The sequence below is a fragment of the Ursus maritimus genome, unplaced genomic scaffold, assembly GCF_017311325.1.
Source record: "Ursus maritimus isolate PB19 unplaced genomic scaffold, ASM1731132v1 scaffold_29, whole genome shotgun sequence".
NCBI lineage: Eukaryota > Metazoa > Chordata > Mammalia > Carnivora > Ursidae > Ursus > Ursus maritimus.
The window spans coordinates 11,555,377-11,562,135 of record NW_024425452.1 but is presented as its reverse complement, the minus strand read 5'-3'; the positions used below and the strand labels follow the sequence as shown (position 1 = coordinate 11,562,135).

The following is a 6,759-nucleotide window of genomic DNA, read 5'->3' as shown; positions in this document are numbered from 1 at the left end:
GTCTCATTAATCAGAATTGCATTCTGATGAACTTTCAATTGTATTTCTTCTTTTTTTTTTAAGATTTTATTTTTAAGTAATCTCTACACCCAATGTGGGGCTCGAACTCACAACCCTGAGATCAAGAGTCGCATGCTCTACTGACTGAGCCAGCCAGGCACCCCCAAATTGTATTTCTTAATTCAACTACAGATGCTATAACAATGAAACATATTTCCCAGGATGTTAAATACTTTCTTTCTCAAGAGCAATATTGAAATAACTTGCTAATATGCTCGGAAGTGTGTGGCTGGAGGAGATTTCAGACCATTGATGAAAACTAAGAGCAGAAGGAAAAATGCTACCAGAATTTAAAAATAAAGAAAAGCAGGAGGAGGAAGACAAAAAGGAATAAAATAGTTAACTATTTAATGAAAACAATTCAACAATCACTTCTTGGGGACTATCGTATGGATGTTGTAAAGAAAAAGGCAAGAGTTACAGGGTTGTTTTTTTGTTTTTTGTTTTTTTTACTGCACCCTACCTGGGTTTAGTCTTAATAGGTTAGTTATAAGGACTGCGATGGCTCCAGCACAGTGTCTAGAACCTGGTTGACCAAGTATCTGATTCTGACACTCACTAAAATACTTTTCTTGAACCTTGGCATTGAATCCTAGGCATTCTTTTGATTTATTTTGGAAAAAAACCCCACATATAAGTTGGGGAGTCATTTCAATTCTACTGCTTTCCTTAAAGCTTTATCCATGAATGTGATAGTTCTGCAATCTACAATAATTCACACTGTGGTCATGATAGTTTACACTGTAGGGTGTAAGATGAGCTGCAGGCCGGGGGGAGGCGGGAATTCTCCTAAATCATATATGTACTCAGAACCCTAAGTCTCTGGCTGGAGGAAGAAAGAGAACATGACTTTACTACCTTAGGTTTAAGAAGAATCAATAGTCCTGTGACACTATCTGATAGAGGGTTGGAAATCTAGACCAGAAAATGGAAGCACCAGAGGGATGATGGTGATGATGAGGAATAAAAATTCACTCATTCACTCATTCAAAACATATTTACTAAGCACTTAGTATATACCAGGGACTGTACTAAGATCTGTTTCCCCTTCCAATGAAGTTTACAACCTAAAGCAGTGGTCTTTAAAGTGGGGGTACAAGCATCCCATGGATTGAGCCAGATGGTACAGTCAGAAAACAACATGCATAAAATATTAGAACTTTGTAGTTACTTTTGCCTTAACATAGAAAAAATACTTAATGTATGACTTGACAGTTATATAAGTCCATAATTTAAAATAAACACAAATATTTTAGTAGTACACTCTTAAAACATTTTACTGATATGTGAGCACAATAAAAAACAATTGAGTTGTTGTAAAACTTGAGATTTTTGGAATACCAAGTTAAATTTGAAACTTTTAAAACCGGGAAAGAGAACTTAGGGCAACAGAGAGCTGAACCAACTCTGGCCTTGGGTTGTTAGCAGAAGAGTAAAGAATAAATAAAATACCTTTGCCAAAGTCTTCTATGGTTCTAGCACATGTTTTTCACATGCCCTTTATCAGAAATCTTAGTTAATCTGTGTATCTCGGTTTCCATTGTAGTATTTACCACTGCATGGTGGTTGTTTCCTGACTGTATCACTTTACAGGCAGAGGGGTTCCTTGAAGTTTTTTATTCCTAACACATAGCATCATATTTGACAAACTGAAGCCATTCAGTGTTTGTGGAGTTGAATGACAATTGACTATTAAAAGTCTCAATTATTTGTATATGTTTAAATAACCTAATCTGTATACAGTTTGTACACCTGTATTCTTACTGCAATGGCCCAGTGCCTGGAACACAGCTGGTACATGATAAACACAACATTGTAATTATGCAAAAGAATTTGCTTACACTATATGGTTGACTATGCTGGGTCAATGGACAAGGAGTAGTAAGGCGACACAAGGAGAAAGGCTTAATCTATGGGTCTTGATATGGGGAAACTGTGGAATACTAGGATGACAAAGGCCTGAAGTTATTCAACACCAGTGAAAAACAGCGAGGATCTATTCGTACCTTAGCACAAAGCACTCTGCCTTAAGTGCTTACATTTGTCTCGCTGAAAAGGCGTCACTTACTTCACCATCTTTCCTCCTTTTAAAAGCCTCTGGAATAATTTCTTTTCTTTTTAAGATTTTATTTATTTATTTGACAGAGATAGAGACAGCCAGCGAGAAAGGGAACACAAGCAGGAGGAGTGGGAGAGGAACAAGCAGGCTCCCAGCGGAGGAGCCTGATGTTGGGCTCGATCCCAGAACGCTGGGATCACGCCCTGAGCCGAAGGCAGACGCTTAACGACTGAGCCACTCAGGCGCCCCTAAAAGCCTCTGGAATAATATCTAGAGTAGAAATGAAGTTGGTAGTGACCTCTGAGGAAAAATAAGAATCCCTAAGAAAAACCATTCTAAATCTATCATAAGGGAGCTAACCTATAACCTCAATTTTGAGTGCCTTTCGCTTATCTTGTTCAACTGCAGACCTTCGTTCCGGTGGTCTCCGTAGGTATTTAACCCTTTCAGCTAAAACCAAGAACTGGATCCCTTCCAGAATCGTAAAGGAGACGGCTCCAAGAGTGGGCTTCTGGCGTCCAAACGCGGCCACACAACCTTGCCCTGCCGGGCTTTCAGAGATTCAGAGTTCAGGGCATCAGGAACTTCACCGCTGCTATTGCGCAGGCTCTGCGTTCCACGCAGGCTTATTAGGAAGAAAGGGTAAAAAATTGCCCGGAGACACGTGAACTCGGTAGCATCAACCCGGGCCTTGGCTCCCTACTGCATCGGATTCTGGAATTTACAATCACGAAAGTTCTATTGTCTCGCTATTGGCTCCAGGGCCGCATGACATCATAGCGCTTGATTCAGCCTTCGGGCCCCGATTGGCTGGCCGCGCCATTGTGACGTCACGGTCAGCCCACGTTCTGATTGTAGATACCCGGCGCCTTCCTCTTCCCATCGCGGCGGTTCCTCGCTACCGGTGCCTCCCTCTCACATCCTCCTCGGCTCCACTGGCCACGGGCGCTCCTGCAGGCGCCGCGCCGCTTCCCAAAGCTGCCGCTGCCCCTTGGACTACGAGGTAAGCCGTCAGCTCCTGGAAACTTCGCCTGGGGCCGCCGCTCGGCCATGACACCCGCGCGAGCGCGCGGCCGGGACGCGAGGGCTGCGAACCGCCGTTAGGACCGGACCCAGTGCAGAGTTGCGGCTGCCGGCGCGGCCCCGCGCTCCATCCGCGTGGCGGAGAAGCCCGGCGGCTCCGGCGGGCCGCAGCCCGGCTGCCCGGGCACGGACGGCGCGCGCGGGAGGGGGGTGCCGGCGCGAGGCGGCTCGCCGGCCGCTGGGGTGAGGCTGGGCGCCTCGGGAGTTCCCACCGTGCTGCAGTCTCACCTGTTCGGCGAGGGGAAGCAGCCGGCGGGCAGGTCTGCACGCTGACAGGCGCCGCGGGGACACACGCTGTGCCCAGACCGCAGGCGGGAGGGATGGCTCTCAGAGCTTGAGTCCGCCCGCCCTGTCGGGATGAACTCGCGGATGGGAGGTCCAGGGAAGCGCCCTCCGGGAGAGCGAGTGCTCTCGGGGCAGAACGAAGCCTCAGTGAGTTTGGAGAGCCTCTGCCGGGTCGCGGGTCGGGTCGGCACCGAGAGCCAGGCCCGCTCGCCCTCGCCCCGCGCGGAGCTCGCGGAGCGGGCGGTGAAGGGACCCTCTGGCCTTTCCTTTTTCCCCTTCCTCTCCCCGCCTCTGGCTCCCGGAGGGAAGCCCGCTAGCTCAGGGCCACTCGGGTTTTATTAAAACCAGAGAACTGCAGCCCGGCGGTACTCGGGGAGGGATGAGGCCGGCGGGGAAGCGGGGAGGGGGGGCGGGGACTTGAGGGCTACCAGGGCGGCCATCTGGGGAGTACCCGCGCGGGAGCGGCGGACCGGGAGGGAGGCGCGCGGCGCGGGAGCGGCTCTGGGCCGGCGAAGCCCTAGGGTCGTGGCTGCTGGGACTTGCAAGGAAAAGTGCCCATTTACAGTTTCCACGCTTGTAAGACTCGCTCCTCTCTGCAGCGTCTGCCTGCCCCGCGTCCGGGGGTGGGGGAGGGGGAGTCGTGCCTGGAGCGACAGTTGTTCTTTCAAACTGTCTCTTGCAACCATTCAGTGCTCTTGCACTTTAACGGTGGTGGTTTCCCCTTCTCAAGACTGTAGTTAAGCTCATCTCCCGTTTCTTTATTGCAGATTTGGAGAATGCATTAGGCCAACTTTGGTGCTCCAGAATGTGACTCTTCCATTTGTGGGGGTCCGGTATGGAAGAATCCGGTGCCTGACTTATTAGCGGGGCTGGGGAACCGAGAGGTGCCAGCGGTGGGGATCGGGGGCAGGGAAATTGTGGCGAGCGAGCAGCCTTAATTCTGTAATAACGGACCCGTGGCAGGAAGTGCTTTTTAGGGTTGTACGGAAGAGCTAATATTGCTTGTTAGATTTGTTAACTTGTTCCCCTAACTGCTTGGTAGATAACCTGTTGGTTTGCACTTGTTTTGTATGCACAGCTGAGCCAACAGCATTTGGTGCAGAATATGCAGATACCGACCTAGCCGGTTTTGCATTCGATGGTTGTGGGCGATGCTTTAACTTTACGTCTTTGGTTAGGACACGAGTGAATCACTTTTGTAGTCCTCTCAGATGCTGCCTGGGATTCTCCCGGAAAGCTCCGCGCTTGAAGGAGAAATGTCGCTCATGTCCCTTTTAGGTTCTTAAGCCCAGACTGTAACTTCTCATTGCTGGGAGCTTTTCTTGTACTGTTTCCCTTTTTGCATTTTCTTTTCTCTTCCATTTCTAACTGAAGACAAGAAGGAAAATGTTATTGATGGCTACAGATGGCTAATTTTACAGAATATGGAGCTTCGCTGAAAAGTGAAAGTAGAAAGCATATTAAAATTTGTTGGATTTTTCAAGAAAAGTGCCTTATGACTTCAAACACTGTCCTCATTCCCTTTACTCAATTTTCTTATGTATAAATGGGTGTGTTCTGTTGCAGAATTTTTATGGATTTCAGGAGCTACAAATGAAAGCCTGGCTTGGGGTCCACCAAATAGTGGTTTAATAAATGCTTCCTTATTTTTCTTCCTGAGGAAGGGGTAGTGAGATTTAGAGAATGTAGCCGAGAATAAAGCTCAAGAATCTCAAATAACTGGGAAAATATCCAGAACTTTAGGGTTTCACGGATACAAATTTCAGTATCTCTATGAAGTCACTTTTGAAAATGAGGTAAATTATCTCATTCCCTGGGACTAGCAGAGCCTCGTGTTTTCTGTTTGCCCTGATTAGAGACCTTAATCTGTGTGCAAGAATCTCCCCCCCACCATTACCTTTTCTTTTGCTCTCAGCATAATTATTGATTGGCCTGCTTCTCGAGGTGAATCTCAATCCTTGGGTGTCTTATTTCCAACATGAATTATACAAATCAAGGTAGAACTCTTTACCTTCCTTTCAGGTAACTTGCCCAAGTAGAGAATGCGAGTGATAGTTTTACTTCTTTTTCACTTGGCCACATCCTTCTCCCCTAGGACGTTTTGATTTTGAATTCCTCATCTGTGCTACTAACTCTTCTGTTACTGATGGGAAATACATATTTTGGGGGGGGCATTCAGTTTAAGCACCTTAATGGGAGCACCTTCCGGTTAATTGTTTGTTGTATGAGTTCCTTTGTGTGATAACACATCCATTTGAGAAGTGTTATCCCCTACCTCTTTTTTTTTTTTCTTTTAAGAATTGAGACCTAAGGCTTAGAGGTGCCAAGTGACTTTTCCAAATTCACATAGCCTTGTTTCCAGTGTCATACTCGCTCCTTCTATCATTGCACTGCTACGATTGGTTCAGTCATCTGTGTGCCATCTCTGTAACTCTATTATTCTGTAACTTAAAAATCTAACCTAGTCAACCTCACGTAACAGTTTGTCATCTTTCAGATCTACCTAAAATCTATTCCCTTCCTTTTTTTTTCTAGATGCCTTTTTTATTCATTGACTTGTCAGTTATGTGTAGTTTGTTTTGGGAGAGGTTATATACAAAGTTGAATGACACAGTTCTGATTCCAAAGGTCTTCCTGATTTAGTTTTCATGAAAATCCTTTCATACCCATACCAAATCTATGCCTTGGACTAAAAAAAGGGGTCCAACTCAGATTTCTGGAGGACTTGTGTAACTAGGTCTGGGAAAACTTCATGTGGCAGAGCTATCTGTATTAGCCATATCAGTGCTTACCACTGTAAGATTGGTTAGGATGCTTTCAGTACCGGAAACAGAAAACCTGACTCCAAGGGACTTAAATGACCACCTCACCTGAAAAGTCCTGAGGGTAAAACTTCTATCAGTGTCTCTGCAGTCCTTTCAGGTGATAGTTATGTCCATAGGCTGATTTTGCAAGATAACTACCAGCAACGATATGGACCCCCGTTAACATACTCTCATGGAGGAACTTCACTTCCCATCACCTTCCAAAGAGGGTCCTTGGCTTTGAGGTGATTAATTTAAGCCTGGTTACTTGAAGTAAAAACTAGAACAATGGAAATCTGACAACCTGGTGGGCCCATCCCAGAACTGAGGAAGTGGATTTAAATCTAACCTCACCTGTTGGGCTGCTACCATACCTTCAGTGAGGGCCAGTGTGGACATGGGGGAAGTCAGCCACATGGTGAACTGTAAGGGCCTCCACGGATGTCAGTACTAAGGCGATGACTGGAT

The 6,759-nt window shown here is 46.5% G+C and overlaps 1 protein-coding gene across 1 annotated transcript in view; it reads left to right on the top strand.

The window, feature by feature from the left end:
• Positions 1-3,017: 3,017 nt before the first annotated feature.
• ELOVL5 (ELOVL fatty acid elongase 5) overlaps positions 3,018-6,759 on the top strand; it is a 71,113-nt gene continuing 67,371 nt past the window's right edge. The window contains exon 1 of the mRNA XM_040643580.1: positions 3,018-3,122. The gene's annotated coding sequence lies outside the window, so the exon portion shown is untranslated. The remainder of the gene's footprint in view (positions 3,123-6,759) is intronic.